Source organism: Stegodyphus dumicola, chromosome X1 (genome assembly GCF_044657685.1).
Source record: "Stegodyphus dumicola isolate Sdum_Otavi_A_Nest chromosome X1, ASM4465768v1".
Classification (NCBI taxonomy): Eukaryota; Metazoa; Arthropoda; class Arachnida; order Araneae; family Eresidae; genus Stegodyphus; species Stegodyphus dumicola.
Genome location: NC_140780.1, coordinates 137,830,331 through 137,852,615, shown reverse-complemented (window position 1 = coordinate 137,852,615; position 22,285 = coordinate 137,830,331). Strand labels below are relative to the sequence as shown.

At 31.9% G+C, this 22,285-nt stretch overlaps 1 long non-coding RNA gene across 1 annotated transcript in view; it reads right to left on the bottom strand.

Moving 5' to 3' along the window:
* LOC146993275 (uncharacterized) overlaps positions 1–14,745 on the bottom strand; it is a 336,863-nt gene extending 322,118 nt beyond the window's left edge. The window contains exon 1 of the long non-coding RNA XR_015038521.1: positions 14,467–14,745. This is a non-coding gene — a long non-coding RNA (uncharacterized LOC146993275). The remainder of the gene's footprint in view (positions 1–14,466) is intronic.
* Between the last annotated feature and the right edge of the window lie 7,540 nt (positions 14,746–22,285).

The window sequence follows — 22,285 nt, the reverse complement described above, 5'->3', positions numbered from 1 at the left end:
AGGTTCCACTGTACTTAAAAATTATCTTAAGTATCATGCTATAACTGTGCTCGTTATAACTATGCGTTAAAATGTATTTGCTGTAAAACTATCAAGCAGGATCGCACACAACACACTTTTGACGATGACCAGCGTTTCAAAACTAAATTACAGAAAGTGATCCTAGAAAGTAACTACCGAATAAGCTAATAACTCTACAACTGCAGGCTCTTCCATTCAGTATTGCAGATCCAGTTAAAGAGGTTTTTAAAATATGGTAAATAAATTTATAGGAACGTTTTTACCATTTTAAAAGAAAAGTTAATTCAACGCAAAATTGATTATATATGATCCTGGTAGGCAAAACTCATACTAGTAGCATCTCATCATACTTAAAGAGTTAAATAAGAAAGGTTCTTTATTTTTACGCGCTAATTTCACAGAAGTAGTAATGATTAATAGTTTCATGGAGGAAAATCTTGTAGATAATGAATTATTTCGAACCACTTGAACCACTTGTAGTTAAATTCAGAAATCTCAAGACGATCATGACAGTACTCAAATTTTCTTAGAAACAGGTATTGAAAAATTATCTAAAAAAATCTATCTCAGATTGAAGCAAATGCTAATCATAAATGATTTATATCTTTGATGGTGAATTTTCGGCATGTTTTCTTAAATACTGAATAAAAGCTGTTTCTTAAATACTGAAATAAAAATAATAACGGAGTCGAATTTGTTAGAGAACACCGTCATGAATCAAAAGGTTTGACATACCTCTATTCCTAATATATCTTTTCTATTAAAACCGAAGCATTTAAGTTGATTTGAATTTGTTCAATAACATATCTTCTCAAAACTAAAATTAAGTATTTAAAATATTATTCTGTTACTAAACGACAAATAAACAGCACGGATCTGGGTGCTCCCATTTCAAACTTGAACAGTCAGTGCACATGGAGAAATGAGTTTTCTGAACATAAGTTGTTTGATCCAGATTCAAATCCCAGTGAACCTGTTGCTACTATGGGAATTTTCGTGTTTCTCTCCATTTCTAATATCAATACGAGCCAGCATCCTTTAGACATCCTCCATGAAGACATTCCTTTTCCTACGCAGATAGCTGTAACGTCTTTTATCGCAATGGAATAAGTCAGTTCAATCCAGTAGAGTTAAACAGATAACATGCCTCCAAATACATAAGGAAGGGATCAGACTTTGCTTCTACTTACATGGGGAATAGAACCAAACATTCTTAGTGTGAGTATTAGATTGGAATAAGAAATAAGCCGATTTTGTTTCATTTCTTGTTATTCTACTACCGATCTTTCTTGTGCTTGTTCTACAAATAAATTAAGTTGCATTACTTGACTATGGCAAAGCAAACGAAGGCTGTTTGCCTAAAGGTGAGAGATGCCTTCTTGAATGAATTTCTAAGTGAATTCAGCTCAGATTCATATTATACATGAGGGAAATCATGAAACTTCCACTCTGCCAGCCCGTTCATCGGATTTGAATCCGCAACGAACTACTAGTATTCAATGTTTATCCACTCGCCTACTGGTGGACTGCTTTAAAAGTGCAAGAGTAAGGTCGGGTTTAGTTTATCGAGAAAAGATCATTTTGGCATTACTATCCTGAGTTGTGTCTTTTTCTAGATATCAATTAGTTCATTTCCTTCTATTACGATACGAATCATGGAGGTAAGAATGGAAGGAGGGCCCAAACTTGCGCTATGAGTAAAGCACTGTTCTGAGTCTTCGGTGTCCAGATGGGGTGTTTTTTGTTTACATTCAAAAGCTTCCTTGACAGCGCTCTGATTGCATTTCGACACACGACAGTTCCATACAAATCGAAAAACGGGACACTTCCGCATGAACGAAGCATTCATAGTGTGATGGATAATAGCAATTTGTATAGTTTAGTGACATTTACGCAAAAATCACATCTTGGTTATTTTCGATAACTAACAACAGCGATTTTGATTATGAATTTGTTTTATAAAATTCTAAGCTGTTGAACTACAAAAATATAGATTTTAGCAAGAATGTTACGCTTGAAAAATAAAAAAAAAACTTTACGGTAACTTTGAAATTGTATTTCGATACCCCTGATAGAGTATTCGATACTTTTATTTTATGTTACAAACGCCAAAATGCTTTAAATAAAATTAATTTTTTGTCATCCACATATTATTGTAACGCGTACTTTTTAAAATTTTTTTAGAGGAGAGGCTTTATGTATAGTTGCTCATTTTAAAACTTTTCATTTTATTTGTATATAACTGAAAAATAATCACTTTGGGTTTACACGTTTTACTTATTTGGGTTAATTAAAAAATACAATTACCACCAAATGCTGCAATCCTCGTCAAAATTAGAAAATATACACACAAATATTCCAATAAGTTAACGTTTCTTTGATTTGTAACATTTGTGTAAAATTATGTACAGGTTTACACAAATGTGTGGAACAGAAGACGGAAACATTTGCGAATTCGGCGAATGAAGCAATATTATACAGAGTAAGGCAATCAAGATTGCTATCTGATGACAATGCGCTTAATGTTTAAATGTTAAATTGATAGTTATTATTTATTATACTATCAGAGAATTATTAAACTGCGTAAAATCGCTAAAAGAGGTATTGAGTGCTCTGCCCAAATATATTTACTAGAAGATTTGAATTTGATAATAAGGCATCTTAAAACGTGTTTTAAGTCAAAAGTTTGAAACTTGATGGCTAAATGTAAATATAAAATTATACATATTAAAATATTTTAATTAGGCATATAGGTCAGGTTAAATTTTTATTAAATAGAGTAAGGCACGCAAGGGTTATCTGCCTAAAGGGAGGGATGCCATCGAGGCGGAATTTCGAAGAAAAACTGATCTTTGAGTGTTTATTAAAAATAATGCATGTTATTTTTATCTAAATTATGTTTATATATATTTCTTATGTAAAACTTTCGGGTACATGCTAAATTATTGTAAAATACTTTACTCGAAAAATATAGTGAATACATCGAAAGTAAAGATTTTCACATGTCGAAAATGAAAAATCTGAAATATGTACGGTTATTTATGCATATGCTTTCAAAAAGCATGTGTCTGCCTTTAACAAACTACGTAAGTATTTATTGAATTATTCATAAATGTATTTGAAATGAAGAATTTAATCATTCATAAACTCCTGTGAACGTTACTGTGAAGACATCTAATTATTAAATGTATCTAAATTTATAATGATTATAAATATCGTAAAGTGTAAAATAACCTTAACATTGAATTATAAACATGAATTGAAATCCTGTTGACAAATACGTTAAAGTTAAGTACATGGAAATGAGCACCAATATTTCACGTATTTTACTATTAAAATAAAAGGTTCTCTTATTGGAAATGGACCGAATAGAGCATTAATTATAAATTGACTTAGATTTTTCGAGTTAAAAGATGCCTCAGAAGCTAAAAAATCATGTCATATTTGAAAGTATTTTAGGAAGAAGCTCTATAAATAGAAAAGAAATATTTCATAATTTTAATCTTAATAATATAATAACCTTTGACCTTAATTTTTATAATTCTTAACCGAATAAAATCGAATTACCTTAATTTTTTTTTCCTTATGTAGTTAACGAAAACTTGCGAAAATACTTCATTAAAATTAAACTGTTCTGTGAAAAGTATAGCATTTAATTCCGTTCAGAATAAAATGTTATTTGAAAATGTATTCTTTTCACATACTTAGGACTCTAGAATATTGTAGAAACAGTAAATATATACATTTATATGCATATTTGCGACGTAATTACAAAATATTTGCATCCAATCGTTTCAAATCCCATTGATCTTAATGGTAAGTCACTAAATGTTTGGTCACCACGAAGGAATCGCTAAGGATTCAAAGCAGTGTATGGGGAAAACCGGTTAAGGCCTCTCTTTCTTACTTCCCAATTCCATAATATGAACTATGTTTGATTAATGACATTGAAACCATTACATAGGGATTCCCATCAGTCATTTAGCTACTAAAGATAGATGCTTGTGTTTAATAGCCTAATCAGGAATGATTGCCTTCTGTTTCATAATGAATATAAAGGATCAGGAAAAGTTTCCTTCATGTCACGTTGACATTGGCTGAACTGTTGTAAGTGCGGCTTAAAGCATCCCAAAGATGGAGATAACCATTTGCCTCTTATCCTAAATCCTTTTCTTTCCTTAGAAAATCAGTTGTAATCTACTTGCGTAGAGTCCTGCACAGAATTCGAAATTGTTATTCCTTACTTCGGATCAGAGTTTTATTTAATGCCGGAATTCTTTGAAAAAAACATCCATTACCTCTTCGCTTGAACATCTGTTGCTGTAAATGTTCCTTCAAAACGTCTTCCTACTAACGAGTTCATAAATCATGAAATTTCATTTTTGCTTCGAGGCAAAACATTCGTCCTTTGCCATAACACATAACGAACTGACGTTCTTCAAGCAGAACTTCGTCAGAAGAAAACAAAATCTTTCTCCCATATTTAAGAATTTCATATTTTACCTCTTTAAAGGGATTTAACTCATTAAAGAATTCTGCATTTCTAAACTACGAAGCAGTAGCTTAGAAAGGCTTTTGTTTTAAGATATTGAGCTTCTGTATTGCCTACAGCTTTAACTATGAATCTCGCAGTTTGTAAGTATTTCAACATGTTTTCCACATCTGATAATATTTTTTTTTCTGCTAATAATTGAACTTCCAATCTGGAAACGTTCTTAATCGGCTTTAAGTCCTCCAAAAACACATATTTTTCTTTGAATATCTATGTAAGTTTTGCAGGCGAAAATTGCGTCCTGTTCTTTCTTTCATTCGTGATTATATCTTATTACAAATAAGAATATTTAAATATTTTTGAAATTCTTGGAGTTTTTAATTTCTAATTATTGGTAATCTGGAAAATAGCAACTGATCGATTCTGTTGTAACAGCTGTGTTGAACAGCATTAATTCAAAGATTTTGAAATTCAGTGTTCACTTCCTAATGGAGGGGGATTGAAACAAAAATCTCTATAATAAATAACATAAGTATTTTACTTTACTCCAACATACAAAATGAAACCCAATGCAACATAAAATTTTTAGAATACAGTTAAAATATAAATAATTAAGGGGACATGTGACATCTTGACTGGTGAAATGAACTATTTCGTGACAAAGGATATTAGGGTAAAACTTTTCTCAAAACAAACATATACTTTAGATTCTTTTTCATTTAAAATAGATTGTAGATTATATAAAACACATAAAATATAAATTAAAAGACTAAAGTTTTTAAAAACGAGTTGTAAAGATACTAAACTCAGTGGCGCAACAGCCCTAATGGGGCACGGAAACCTGTTTTCTTGACCTTGGAGTTCGGAGTGCATCAGCATATGCTCTGGGCAAGCGGTCGGCTTGTCGCAGGACCCCTGGTTTTTGGTCCCCAAGCGAACTTCGTACTCATTTTATTGACCCATCAAGGGATGAAATGCTGAGCCAATCTTCCCCAGCCGGGGGATCGAGCCTCGGACCTGCGGTGCAGCTGCGCGACCCCCTAGCCACTTCGCCCATTGAGGAAGGAAAGGGAGGAGGGGCCATTCCGCGCTAGAAGTGAAGCACTGCTTTGAAGCTTGGGTCACCAGACGGGGTGTTCTTTGTTTACATTCAGAAGCTAGCTTGACAAGATTCTGTTAGTATTTCGACACACGACAGTTCCATAGAAATCGAAAAAGGGACACTCTCGCATGAAAGAAACATTCATAGTGTGATGGATAATAGCAATTTGTATAGTTTACTGACATTTACGCAAAAATCACATTTTGGTTATTTTTCGATAACTAGCAACAGCAATTTTGATTATGAATTTGTTTTATAAAATTCTAAGCTGTTGCACTACAAAAATATAGATTTTAAGAAAATTGCTAAAAGAGATCTGCCAAAATTTATTTTCTAGAAGATTTGAAAAGTTTGAAACTTGATGGCTAATGTAAATATAAAATTAAATAGAGTAACGCATGCAAGGGCTATCTGCCTAAAGAGAGAGATGCTATCGTGGAGGAATTTTAAAGAAAAACTGACCTTTGAGTGGGTATTAAAAATAATACTTATAATTTTCATTCAAATTATATTCATATATATTTTTTATGTAAAACTTTCGGGTGTATGCTAAATTAGTGTAAATTACTTAGCACGAAAAATATAGTGAATGCACAGAAATTAAAGATTTGCACATGCCGGAAATGATAAATAGGAAATATGTATGGGTATTTATGCATGTGCTTGCAAAAAGCATGTATCTGCCTTTGACAAAATACTTAAATATTCATTAAATTATTTATAAATGTATTTGAAATGAAGAATTTATTCACTTATAAACAACTGTTAAAGTACTGTGAAGAAATCTAATGATTAAATGTATCTAATTTATAATGATTATAAATGTTATATAAATATATAATAACCTTAATATTGAATTGTAAACATAAACTGAAATCCTGTTGACAAATACGTTATAAAACTATTTAAGCAAGAATTGTTCGTATTGGAAAGCAATCTGTTAAAAGGTATTGTAAAGCAAATGCTATGAGATGCGCACTTAAGAACGTAATAAAGAGTTTTGGAATATGTATTGTTGAAATGAAGGGTAAAAAAAAAAATCTGATAAGTATAATTAAAAGAATTATTCCCTTTACATTTTATAATAACTCAGTTACAAGTTTTAAATAATACTTAAAAAAAAAAAAAAAAAAAAAAAAACTTATTTTATTCCCTTTCAGAAATATTCAGAGAAAGTCAAATACTATTTAATACCTATTTAATTATTAGGAATTAGCGAAATTCTTATTTAAAGTATTTCGCTAATTCCTAATAATTCTCTAATTTAAAATGAACCGAATAGAGCATTAATTATAAATTGACTTACATTTTTCGATTTAAAAGAAGCCAAAAAATCATGTCATATTTAAGAAAGTATTTTAGGAAGAAGCTCTATAAATAGAAAAGAAATAATGCATAATTTTAATATTAATAATACAATAAACTTTGACCTTAATTTTTGTACCTGAACTGAATAAAATCGAATTACCTTAATTTTTTTTTCTAATGTAATTAACGAAAACTTGTGAAAATATTTCATTCAAATTAAACCATCTGAGAAAACTGTCCTGTGAACAGTATAGCATTTAATTCCGTTCAGAATGAAATGTTGTTTAAAAATATGTTGTTTTCACATACTTAGAACTCTGAAGTGTTGTAGAAAAAGAAAATATATACATTTATATGTATATTTGCGACGTAATTGCAAAATATTTACACCCGAAAGCGTCAAATCCCATAGAACTCAATGGTAAATGACCCAATGTTTTGGTCACCACGTAGGGATCGCCGGTGCTTCAGAGCAGGGTACGGAGAAACTTGTTTAGGGCGACTCCATCTTACTTCCTACCTCCATGACTTCGCCATCGGGCTGTCGTGTAATTGCCCTTACCATTGACGAATCTTTTATGACAGTGTGCTAGTTTGGTACGCTTTTCTTAAAAATATACTGCACCAAACTCCTTCAAATGATGCATGATGGTTAAAAATATATAAAAATATATCATTTAAGTATAATAAGCAGTATTTTACGTTTTGCTTAAAAAGATAAAATATTAAAAATAAATAAGTAAAAAGTTTTGAAAATCATATAAAAAGGTAGTATTAAATTTTTAATATATAAAAAAACTAAATGACCCTAAATTTTATATCCTGCATAGTTTCAAAAAAGTAGTTCAGTTAAACAACTGTGGAAAATTTAAACATTGTAGGCTTCTAGATTTCAAGAAAAGTGTACCGAAAGTTATTAAAAAATTGAGAAAAATTGAAACAAAAATATTTAAACACTATTAATTTATGAAAAAAATCATTTTAATATTTTCCTGCGCAATAACTATCTTTAATTGATATTTCTACATTAAGTAGTTCTTGTTTTATTAATTTATATTTCTTTCTGGACATTTTAGAAAGCTTTTGTTAAACGAGATGGACCTCACGCATTCTATTACAATCTATTTTTCGCAAGGAATTTACCATATCAAATCTTGGTTCTATTCCTAATAATTTCATAACTTTATTGCGACTTTGCACACCATCATTAAAACATATTATCGCATCTGACAAACCTAGTTTTAATGTGATGATACTCACAAAAATAGTTTTTGATATGAGTGTCCAAATGCAGTTATTAATATTTTCATTTGAATTTTGAGTTCTCCCATGAACGAAATTTGATAGTAGCTTTTTGCCAGAGACGCTTTTAACACACTTTTAACAGCTAATAAAACAGGTTTTGGCAAAGAAGGCATATGAACATACTTTTTTACCAGCTGATATGGCGTTATTGTGGCCACACCATACAACTATCTCTTCTAAATTGGTGGACTTGGTATCGCTTGTTTACATTTTATAATGAAATATTTCGGTCTTTCGAAAATTTCGAAACCTGCATACATTATATATTTTTAGAATCGACTAAGTCTGCTTTATTTTTTTAGCCCAAAATTGAAGATTTGGAAATTTTTATATCATATATCACCTTAAACACAGTTAAATAAAAAATAATCACTTATTACTACATCGCTGACACAAAATGATAGAAATCTTAGTATATTTAAACGTAGAAAAAAAAATTTTCCAATGGCAGATTGTGAGCACTCCATTAATCTATACAAGGCCAGATGTGGTGGTCTCTTTTACTATGGAGTCACCTAATAGGTCGACCATCATCGCCTCCTATGTAGAGACGGACAGTTACAACTATGCCTTCTCCGGGATTCGAACCCAGGCCCTTAAGTATCGCAGTGAGGCTTCCCTAACCACTGTTGTACCATCTGGGCGGCACGTAGAAACAAATTATTTTTAGTATTTTATGAATAACAGCAGCGCCCTTTTTTGTCAGGCAGCAGCACAATAAATGTCGTAACACGCTGGTCTCCCATGACCCAGTCGTCAGCACAAATGAAAATTAGGCAAAATAACTTTAATTATAAAATATAAAATAGATGAAAGAAATAAATCAAATCAATCAATTGTCCATGGAAAGTCGGACCAGTTTATGAATTGATCTCTTCCTTTCACCTGAGACAGTTTTTAAGTTCACTGCTCTTACTCTATTGTCTGTTCCTTTACAGGTATAAATTACTCTTTCCATTTTCCAAACGGTGGCAAGTTTTCACCCTTGATTAGCACTAAATTATTCACAATTAAGTCATCACTAAGAGCTTTCCACTTGCTGTGCAACTGAGCCTATTAAACTTTTGGCCATGATTTCCAAAACGACTGTGAAATCTGTGTAACTAATTTCTATCATAATTTCAATCATCTACGTAAAGTTCTGAATTCAACACTTTAAAAGAATTAGGTTTGCATCTCTCAATTTTTTTTTTACATGATGCTTCATCGTGACACTCAAAGTGAAAGGGGAATTCTTACAGCCAAACGGTAGTCTTTTTCATTCTCGTAAGTTTATACTCCTCACTAGGTTTATCTGAATGCCAAAGAAATTAAAAAAAATTATCTATCTATCTCAGAAATTCTTGCTATTAAAAAGCTTTCTCTATATCACCATTGAATGCTATTTTTAAATTACGAAAGTTTAGAATTACATCGAGAATATTTAGATTTAAATTTGGGCCAGTTTACAAGTAATTGTTCAGAGAAAGATTACCTTTAGATTTCGAACTACAGTTAAAGACCATCCGAACTTTAGTAGTTTCTTTATCTTCCCTAACAGTCCTCTATGAAGCATGAAATACTCATGCTGATCTCTCTCACATTCCTCAATAACTCCATGTCTTTGGTCATTTGTTATTTTCTCATATCCATTAGGAAGCCGATCAGTTTAAGAAAACCTTTTTCTAGCTTATCAAACCGCTTTTTAGCTAAAAAACAATTGTTTCCTATTCATCGTAACTAAACTTCCATAATAAATCACTTTCATATCTCTCATTCACAAATTTTTACTTTTACTTACATATTAGCTTGCTTATGTTCTCTTGTACTTTATCAACTGCAATTCTTCCTTTTCATTAGTTCCTAAAGCATCGAGCTCCCACAATGCTTGAGCATCTGAAGCTAATTACGCAACAGTTTGATGACACTGTACTGTTAACATCAGGCTTGTAAACATCTTGGCTTTCCCGTACAGCAAGCCCGAAAATCATTGGCCTGCAAGTAATTGCTTGGTCTATTTTTTCGAAAGTACAGGCTTTAATAATCTGCTAAAACACATCTGCTCCAATTAATATTTCAGTGTTTATATCACTTTCACAACAGTCAACTAAAACTAATCAGTGGTACTGCATTATATTCTGTACTTCTATATCTGGGACGGAGACAAGTGCCGCTGTACTGCTGTCGGACACTAACACTTCAGTTTGAATAAATTGATTGGGTTATATGTACTAGATGCTATTAATTCTATTAATTCTTCATATAATCTTTCCGTAAGCTTTAGAGAGCCAAAGGAGAAAGCTGACAACCTTTCATTTTTAATCGACATAAGGCTCATCTTAGTTAAAAAATGTAACAACCTTGAATTGACAATTAGAAAGCAATAATTACAGAAAAAAAAACACATAAAACTCACACAACAAAAATAAACTCAACACATAATAAGAATACACCAAACTTAGCGCAAACGCTGTCAACTCAAATTATAAAATAAGAACACCTCAATACACGACACTAATTAACAGGATTCAACACTTATTTCAAAAAACTAAAAATACTACTTACCACAATCCAAAAAATAAGTTTTCACTCTCGATTTCCGAAAAGCACCTCCACAATACAACACCCCTTTTTTTACACAAATTCTGACGACACATATGATTATCCTATGTCACCTTTATGCAGGCGAATGGAAATCGAACTATATACAATAAATAACATAAATATTTTACTTTGCCCCAAAATACAAAATGCAAACACATAACGTCTTTAGAACACAGTTATAATAAAACTAATCACGTATTGCCACATCGCTGAAACAAAATCATAGAAAGCTTAGTTTGTTCAAAAGCAGAAATAAATTATGTTTAGTGTTTTCTGAATAACATCAAAGCCCTCTTTCGGCCGAAAGCAAAGGGAATGTCATAACAGTCAGTAAGAGATGTTCATCCAAAAAATGCGCCACCATTAGTAATTGCAACAATATCTTTTTCAAGTTTTACCTGAGAGTTTTCTAATTTTCTTCTTGTAAGTATAGGACGTTTTCTGTGAGGTATTTCTCCTATTAAACCAGAGATTAAATCGTAACCAATGAATATGAGAAATTAAGTATCCGTGATTCCTAAAAATGTCCTTTCGTCTATTTATAAATTTTGTTTTTTTTACACTCAGGTCTTAAAAGACCAAATTTTTGCATGAAATCTTCAATTTATTAAGTAATAATTAGGTATTAATATCGTAATATATAGTAATAATTAGGTATTAATATCGTAAATGAAACTGAAACTTATTGGTTATTGCATTACTTTGCTTATGCAACTTTCTTGGATTCCAACCAAATATATTAGCTTGCTTATGCCCTCTTGTAAATCTAGTTCCTTGAAAACTGTGCTATGTTTCTTATAAGATGATAACTTTTATTCATTACTATTGCTTTGAAATTACTATTCTCCTTTTTTTATTTTATGAGGATATATGCTAAATGCCTATGCAAAAGTCTAGTTGATGATGCTTTTCTTTGCTGAAATTTGTCTTCCTGGTCCGCAAACAAACCAATCAAATGTATTTGATTTAGCGGAGTTAAACTAATTATGCGATAACTGATTTTAATGTTGCTTTCTAAGACATACATCACGAATATTACATATAGTTGCTTCTGAGGGTACAAAAAAACCCATGTTCAAACAGCAATTCGTTTCCGATTTCCCGATCAATGCTTTCTTATGTTCGGGAACAAGACAAAGTAAAACCTTTACAAGAGAGAGCGGAAAAGAGTTCTCAGCTGAAAATACTAATCGTTATCATTTTGATAACTGTTGATTAATGCATAACCTGTCACAGTCACCACTGACTTAGTTTTAGCAAACTAACATTTTATGCATTAGTTTAAATGTTAATAAATATCATACTAATTTAGACTTTTGAAATCAAAATCTTTTTTTTTTCTGAGCACACATTACACTACACAGAATTTTTTTCAAGACGCAAGGTTCGGTTCCATTCGGTCATTTTTCACAGAAGATACTGCTAAATACTAACAATTGGATCAATTTACACCAATCAATTAATTACAGTTTTTAGAGCAAGATGATTGTTACTTGTAAAGCATTAATAATGCATAAATATTTTACGTATTTAACCTGATTTTTGAGTCTTTCAAAACCGACGGATCATATTGCACCTTTTAATCATAAAGAGAGTTCTAACAGAAACTTATATAAGTGTCATACTCAACATTATTATGCCTCTTATGCTCATCGTAATTAATGATCTCTCTCATTTAAATTTCCCATTTGAGAAAAGGCCGGATTTAATTCAAATGCAGCTCCTGCCTTATATCTGATAGAAATTCATTGCAACGTCCACAATTAACTGGAATTGAATATCAGATTTCCTGGGTTTGTTTGCCATTAAAAGTTAGGTCACTGGCAATTGACTCTGATGATATTTTAACGATATCTTCTAAAGCTAATTTACCCTTTGATGAACTGCAGTACCATTTGGCATCACAATTTGTTAATGCATACCAGTGACAGTTATCTGCCATTATTAGATATATAATTAAAGCAGAGGAAAGCACTTAAAGCTGAAAATCATAACACTTCAGTAAGACGTATTTGAGATAGTGAATATTTGGATAACAAAATGATTATTCAGAGAATATTTGGTCACAGTGATGTGTTAGTATGAACTGCGCTTTCTGCTTAAATCTCGCAGATTTATTATGGAAAGTATTAATGGTGTTGTGCATATATTTGTTGTTGTGGTAAATGTCTCTTTTAACATAACTTTCACTTAATCCAAAGCTATAGAATAAGTATAATTAATCGTGGCAAGAGATTGCTTGAAGCAATTTTTACTAAAACATTACTTAAAACGAAATACCTGAAATAAATTTACATATTTGCTATTCATATCAAGAGCTTCAAGGCTGACATCAATCACTAAATACTTTAAAAAATATCGAAAATCCTTTTCAATATTTATAATACAAGATTACTAGCATTCTGTTTCTTATTATTTTATTATTCTGCAATTACATTTTGGTAAATTCTTAATATTAAACTATGTATTTATTATAAATAAAGTGCATTTAATTATAGAAATTTTATTTAAATTTAGACAAAAGTTTAATATTTAGTAATCGCCACATTATAATTGTCCCAAAATTATGTGCAATATTGGCTTACTGCCATGTTTTCCATTTGTAAACGTGGCAGTAAGTAATAATTTTGGTATATTTACTTAAAATAAATCAAAAGCATATTGAAGAAAGCTGTATTTTAAGGATTTTATGTTTAATAACCTATTATCTTATTACTTCGCCTAGGCTATCATTTCTACTTTCGTCCGCTTCCACCAGGGTGCAGATTAGTTTATGTATATAAGAACAGAGCTGTTGAAATTGCAAGAAAGCTTTCGTCAGCGGTAGCTTTGACCGTCTCACTACTAGTTTCGTCCAGCTTCTAAAATTTGCTTGAATCGGGCTTTAGCCTTTGCTATTCGTGTTTGCTCTGTTCAGTACCACGTACGGTTCGAGAAGTAAAGTTCCGCCACGATACTGACTTACTAGCATAAACTCACGGGTTAGGAAATTATCTAACCAAAAAGAAACATACTTTCTAGTTTTTAAAATTTAGCCTTAAAGTACAAATAATACACACAGCATTTTTTTACCTATTAAATCCTAATTTATTCATGTTAGCGCCTAAAGAGAAGTACATTACCTTTAACAAACATCTAGAGTACAGATAAATATCACATAATCATTATTTTTAGTACCTCGTTTTTGACAATTAATTATGTCTACCTCAATTTGCTTTTACCTTTACACAATTCATTGATGGTATGTCAAAAGAAATGTACTAAATTTACACATATGCCAAAAAAAAAAAAAAAATACTATCATTCTTTACTGAGGCAGGGGTACCCCAAAATTGCCATTGTTACACCCACATAGTTAACATTATACTTTATTACGGCATCTCCTCTTCAATAATAATTTAAATTCCGAAAAGACAATGTAATGTATTACATTTACCGATATTTTAGTAAAGACAAAACACCTAGTTATTTCATAATTTTAGTGTTCAGGAAAATTAACGAATATGAATTTAAGCTAATATTATCATTCAAACGCTATTTCTATTTTCTCTTAAATTATTAAGCTGTACATTACTCGGGTTTTAGCACAAATTAAGATAATTCAAAAAATACTTTAAATCCCAAGCACGGGAAAAAGAAAAAGAAAAATTTTTACTTGTGTAGGTATGAAGTCCGTAACAATGGTTCGAGCACAGACGGTTCGAACAGACGGAACGAACATCTCGAAAAATGGCGAAAAGAAGGGCAGACAATCCATGGGCATCACACTCATCATAATGGCGTATTTCTCTTTAATGGCAGCGCTAGAGTTTTTAAGTTCGAAGTTTTAATAATTACACTCGACTCCACGATGAAGAAGAATAGGAAAAACAAGTCGACGACACGAAGTCACCCCATCATCTCTGGCGACGTCTAATTTCTACGTGGCAATACGGATCCATCTGATGAGACCCTGGGAACAGTTACTTGACTCGGCAGCAGGCAGCCATATGTGAGCATTTCAATGAAAATAAAGTTTTTCCTTAGTTAATGAAGATAGTATCTCACACGCTAGAAAGTTAAATCAGTTGGCGATGTTCCAAAGTAACGACATTGGAGGCTGGATTCACATGGCATTCAACAAAAACAATACTTTGAAATGTCTCAGCTACAAGCTTTCTCCGCAAAATTAACGCCACGAGTGTCTATATCTACTTTTCTTCACGAGAACACTTAAAGATAATTTGATTTAGTCAGCTCCATCCTTGCCTCACCTATCTTCACGGAGGCAGCCCAAAAAAGATGTTTATTGACTAATGTTATTGACTAAAGGGAAAGAGGCGATGTTAAAACTATATATTTTAAAGTAAGAAATTATTTAGTTTTTGGAGTGCGGACATTGTGCTGGTCACTTTTTTTTACATAAATTTTAACTTTAATGTTGGGATGCGGACATTTCATGAGTACACGTACAGTACACGAGAGTATACGGTATGTATAAACTGCCACTTTAGAGAATATTAGCAGGTAATTATTTTCTTTTATGTATTTCTAGATACATAGATTCGTATATATATATATATATAAACTGCCACTTTAGAGAATATTAGCAGGTAATTTTTTTCTATTATGTATTTTTAGATAAGTAGATTCGTAGATATATATATATAGAGAGAGAGAGAGAAATTTGAAAAAAAATTGAGAGGTCAAGGTTGGAGGACTTTCCTTGTAGGCTATATGGCTATATAATTTCTCCTCTCTATTGTCACTCTGGAATGAGCACTAAAATGCCTCTCCGTTAATGAAGTTATGGAGTATTTGTTTTAAGACTGCATTTAACAATTTCACTGTCCGAACTATATTAATCTATTTATTTTACAGTCTGAGAAACAGAGCCTTCATGTTTTAATTCTCATTCGTATTATATGTTGTTCTTTTTTTTTTCGGTAATAAAGATCACTGTTTTGTGATTACAAGAGAAGGTCACATGTAATTAGATTCGAAGTCTGCGATGACATCGCATAAAGTCATCATCTTCTTATCGCATATCCCCTCCCCATCTTAGGGGAAACTTTGAGATATTCTGCCATTGTAGCAAATGTTTACCGAGATACTGTTGCAATTAAAGTAGATAAGTATACATGTTGTAGTAAGCCGAAAGCATGTTTCTGAGTTGAAGACAGGTATTTCAACCAAAGGAGAGGTTTCTAATGCGGACCAATGAGCTTCTATTCTTAGATTTGCTCTTGCGGTTTATAATCTCTGAATTTTCATGTGTGAGCGTCTTACTCTAAAACTCTTATTTATACATAATTTATTTCAATAGTTAATTAACACACTTACGCATAATTTCTGCAGAACCATGAAAGTTGGTTGAAGTCTTTCAGCTACATTTTCACTAAATAAGTTTATTTAGTCGCAAGCCTTTCATCCATCGCTATTTTTGTCCACGCTGTTTGCGAATTATTGCTGCTGCTTACATCGATAAATATGATCAAAATAATAATCTTAATGGATGTATGAAATAAAATTGTAAAATACTTTAGTAAATTAAAAAAACAAACAAAAATTATTCTCCTTCAAAGATGGAATTAGGGAATATTTGTAACAACGAGCACTTTGAAAAGTTACATCACTTTCTATCATGTAATGTAGTTACTTAATGATGTTTATTCAAGAATAATGTTATATAAAGCTTAATTTCTCTATTGGCTAGCATATGCGACGGATTGAAATGAAAACTCTCCTTTTAGTGAACACAGATAGAGCTTAGCTGTTTAATTTTAACGAGTCTGTTTAATTTTTATTACTTGTAACATTTTATTAAAATTAGCAATTCACATGATTATTTTGGCTAATCTTATAACATCTACTTTCGTAATCTTCCATAAGAATATAAATTAATTTAAAGCAAGCACAACTTACAATATTTAGCACGTAGCGTTTGGAAGTGTAGAGTGGCCGTTACTCTACTTTTGATTATCGAAAGTTACAAATTAGCTTTCCGAAACATATACTTTGCTTGCCGCTTCTTGATTGGTCAGTCAGAAATTCCCAAGTCTTCTTGTTAAATTTATCAGCTCGTGCAACTGGCATGTCGACTGTTAATTAACAATTCTATTTTGAGTTTTAACTTGTGATAATTTTTGCTTCCAGATCAGAAAAGACGAAGCATCGTTCGACAACTTCAAGCGATCACTCAGCAATAATTTGAGAGCTTAAAATTAATAATGCAACAATACATATAATGTTATTTTAAAGTTATTTAACTATTAAAACTACAGTTTACTTAAGTACTTCAAATTTTTAGAAAAGGAGTGATTGTAAGATTTTAAACGAAGCACGCGTATTTTAAATGTACAGTGTTCGTGAAAAGAATTATAAGGTAGTTTACTGAATTAAGATGGGATTTTTTTTAAGTAATTGTAATAGTCGAATATGTAAAGTAAGATGAAGTAAACCACTAGAAATTATTCAAGAGGTATCGAAAAATCTCAGGTTACTGTGCAGGAATAAAATTTCTTTCGGGAATTGTCTTTTCAGGAAGCATAAAGGTTAATTAAGGTTTGATAAACTAACAAATCCTCTTTTCTAAATCTATAAAAAATGCGTTTACCGGAGTAATAGAATTTTAAATAAAACACAAAACATTTATCTGCTTTCCAGGCAAGCTTAACAGAAATGCAATTTTCTTGCATAAACTAATAATGTATTCCTAACGAAAAACATGTAGGATATCGGTATTTTTTACAATACATGAGCATAGTTTTTAAATGAAGCATACGAAACTAGCTCTTCTATTTTAATGCAATTCTCAGCGATGCTTACATTTTGTTGCATTAAGTATTAAAACTCTTTCGTTCGGGTAAGAAAAAAAAATATAACAGCGAGTTGCCAATTCTTAACTTAATTAATTTAGGAAGTGATAAGAAACGATATAGGTAAGAATATAAGTTATAAAACTGACATGAAAACGGAGAATATTTGCGAGAGGCCCCTCAAAATTATTTGCGTCTGATTTAGAACTGTTATTTGTCTCCATAAATATACTATGCTATTAAAAATAAATGCTGATAGCTATTAAATAGATCTTGAGGTGTTTATTGTTTTCAATTTACGGATTACATATACTGGCGAAATAAAAAGGTGTCTGCTTTTGAGAAAAATATTTGTTGCAAGCCTCCTGCGCAGGCAAACCAGAAAATAAACGTAGGTTTACATCTGGAATTACTAGATCATTTCCTTATCAAGTAAGTGAACAATATCAGGTAAGCGTAAAACTGCTGGGAATACATTTGCTACGATTCCACAGGTAACACCACAACAGTAGTGTAAAATGCGAATGAATACAGCCGTTTACGAAGATTGTGCCTTACAAAGTGCTTCCGTATACCGAGAAGTGAGAGTGATTGTCACATAAATGTATAATGCATTATTATGTTGGAAAAAATAGAATACTTCATTTGGCAATATTTTGCATTCAGTCATAAACTCTGCTTAATTTAACAACATGCTTCGGATATTTTTCTCCTTTTCCGTTTCTGAAGTTAAATGTTTAAATTCAGAATGCATTAGAAAACGCTACAAGGAAATTCACTTGCGAATAAAAGATGTTTTATGTTCGTACATTGGAATATTTAAGGATATATATTTGTTCCTTATATCTGTGTTATATATATGCATAGTTTAAATATTTCTAATCGCATCACAAGATATTTAGAACTGGGGAGATAAATTAGTAAAATGTGAGACACGTATAACATCTCGTATTCTTTTGGGAGCATAAAATGATCGAAACGTGTTAAGACTTACAGTGAATTATCACTATGTCTTGTAAAGTACCACAGAGACTGAAAAAGGTTGTAAAGGACCATTTTTTTATTTAACTCAAATGAAAGTTAACAGAAGGCACCATTTGTGCTTACAGAAGCCTCTATTTATGGCTTAAATTAAAGTGTTGAATTTGACTTAACTAGTGTAAAAATGCGTGTTAGCCTAACCACTACACAATAGAGTAACGATCAAGTTGGCTATGACCTAAAGTCGGCGTGACAAGCCTAACTGCCCGAATAACGCAACGCCGCAGAATACTACTCACAAGGGAATTAAATTAGCAATGTGGCCTTCAGCAGGCAGCAAACGTTCTCACGCTGAGATAATATTTAAAAGAAGGTATTAGACGGCAGAACTCCCTTTAACACCTTCCTTTAAATACTGATTCCTTTTTCCTTATTTGAATACCACGCGAGCTATAAATTTACATTGTGGCAGGAAAATGGGAATAGAGAGGGACAGGAAAGCAATTTAACATAAAATAACTGATTCATAAACTAAAGGAGACGTTACACAAGTTTATATTTTCCCCTCTTTAGTTTGTGAATCTGAATGTGAAAAATTCAGCAAACGGGAAAAGAAGTAGACTGAAATGAAAATTTTATATAACTTTATTTGATACACAATAAGCAATTTATGCAGAAAATTATATGAACACAATAGCTCAAGATTTAGAAGAAGACAACTCCTAAATCATTTATTCGAATAACCCGTGTGTACAGTAGGTCCATCTAAGCCAGAGTGTCCTAAACTGTGGGTCGCGACTCCCCATGGAGGTCGAAGGACCTGTAGCAGAGGGTCGCCAAAAATTTTAGCAGTTTTTATTTTTCTTTAACTTATTATAATAATTTTACAATTATGAAATATTTTTATATAATGTATCTGAAAATAGATAAAGATTTAACAATACAGACAAATAAAAATCGAAAACGTTTCGGCGTATTCTTTTTATAATATAAACGTTCATTTTACTTGCTTTGCACTTGACGCTGTCATTTCGTCTGTTACTTATTAAAACTTTTCGCATTGTTCTATGTCTTAAAACTAGAAATTAAAGTTAATGCCCTAACACTGCAATAGTATATTACAGTACAAGTGAAAAGAAATGGCGATGTTACTCATGCGTGTGTCGGATTTGCGCAATATTTATGGGGTCCCACAAAATTTTCGTAAATATTATGATGGGGTCGAGAAAACAATCTCAGTGCTAAAAGGTATACTGAGACGGAAAAGAGTTTAAGAAGCCCTGATCTAAGCCATTAAGAGAAGCTTTAGGACTGTATATGTATATATGACGATGTATATATGATACGGATAAATGATATTAAAATAGCTATATAACGTGAAAGAACTGTTTTATTCACGAATGAAACAGAATTATGATATTTTCTACGCAACTTGTAGAGACATTAGGTATTTTTTGGAAGCAGGCAAGATGAAAAATATGCAATGCCTTTGCGGAGAATCGAACCACGGAATTCTGAAATAAGCGCCAAACGTGCAGACCACCACACCACGAAGGCATGCCAAGAAGACGGGAGAAATACCTTATACGCTCCCCCTTTTAAAGGGCTACTGGGGTTTCTAGGGGACCCAATCGCCAAACCCTGGGTATGGAGAACCATCATCCAACCCCTTTTAGTTCGGGCGCCACTGTAGAGACATTAGGTATTTTTTGGAAGCAGACAAGATGAAAAATATGCAATGCCTTCTCCTGGAATCGAAACACGGACCTCTGGAATACGCGCCTAGCGTGCAGACCACCACACCACGAAGGCGGGAGAAATACCTTATAAACTAAGACAAAGAAATTTATTTTTAACTAGTTAAGTAAACACAACTTGAATTAACAGCCGCTGGGCTTATGAAAATTATAAATAAGGCAGCTTTTTATTGTTCTGAGTTACAGTCTAAATTTTGACCTTTAAAATGCATTTCAGTTTTTTAAATTCATATTTAAAAATGTTTCTGTTTAATACGAAAATTTTTAATTAGCTCTCAGAATGAAATGCTGTCTAAGTTTGACTCAATACAGGAGCCCACCCTCGGCCAATGAGTAAAATCGCTAAATACTGGCAGTTCGGTCTGGAGTTCAAATCCTGAAGAATAGAATAGTTGCATGGGCATATTCGTGGTGTTCCTCACGTGTAACGTGTATACGAGCCATTTTCTCCTAAAACATGTGCATCTCTTTAGTCTTTAGTCAGATAGCCCTCGAGTGCTTTTGCCGTAATAAAATAAACCAAAAAAATCGTAATACAGAAAAAGCATATTAGGCACTTTTATGCAACATTATCTTTCGAATCAAATGAAGCAATATGGTATACAAAAATATACGTATTTAAATAATAGAAAAAAGATGAATTCTGGAATATTGGGACTATAATAAAGTGAGTTGTTCTTCAAAACGCTAAGGTGTCAGCATTTAGGGTGCTTGGAAATGGATGACGTTACCAAGCATGTTTTAAATTATTATCTTCATTTCTCATGAGAAAACTCTCGAGTTCACGGAGAGTCAGTGGAGAAGCTAATTCTGCTATAAAGACTGTAGCTAAGTAGGCTTTGTTCAGTTTAAGTCGACGAAACATGTTGCCCTCTTCTATATACTCATTTCTCTTTAAACAGATTTTATAAAAGCCCCTGATAATACGACTGTTACACTTAAAGTGCTGTCAATAAGCCAAGATATAAAAGGTAAGTTACTACTTGTGAAAGGAGAGAATCATTGAGGTTACATTATTCCACATGAAAACGGTCTAATGATTTCGTCCCTTTACTTCCGAGCTGTCAGGCTTGCCTTTTTAGATTACCCGTAGATGTCATTATACTGTTTTATACTTATTCTCGCCAAGACCATTAGCATATTTTCTTCGTTATTTGAAAGTCTCCTACACATATACAAGGTTATATGGGAAGCCATGTTATTTCCAGATAAGACCGCTTTAAAGTAAATCTTATTTCGTCAGATGAGCATCTATAATAAAAGTTTGAGATAGTGCCCTATTTCTCAAATGAAGTTAGTTATATAATTTAAAAGATGCTCAGTCATTAGGATTTTTGAAATAGGAATCATGAAAAATGAGCAGTGCCTTCGCCGAAACTCGAACCTGAACCTCTCGAATAAGCTCCGAGTGTGCTATTGTTACTACACGAAGGCAAGCAGAAAGGAGGGAGAAAATGCCTGATAAACTTAGTATTAAATCCAGTGGACGCACTGTAAGCTTCAAGTCTAACTGATAAATATGCACATTAGAAATTGGATAAAAGTAAATTAAAATACTAATAATGTCGCGCAAATTGTTACAAAGCTATATAATTAATTAATAGTGACGTAAAAGAAAACAAATAAAATAATATAAAAATTAAAAGGCGAGTTCTGTAACAGGAAAGCACAAATAATTTATATTAAAGAGTTAACCACCCAGGAAAATAGGATTAAAATATATTATATTATATTTAATAGTAAATCCAGTAGACTCACTATAATCTGCAAATCTAACTGGTAAAATATGCAGATTCGAACTGGATAAATATATCGCTCATAGTGATGTAAAATTACTTTACTGATTAAGATATAATAAAATAAATAAAATTAATATAAACCTGAAATCATGAGTTCTGTAACAGGAAGTCACAAATTAAAGAACTAACAAATCTGAATT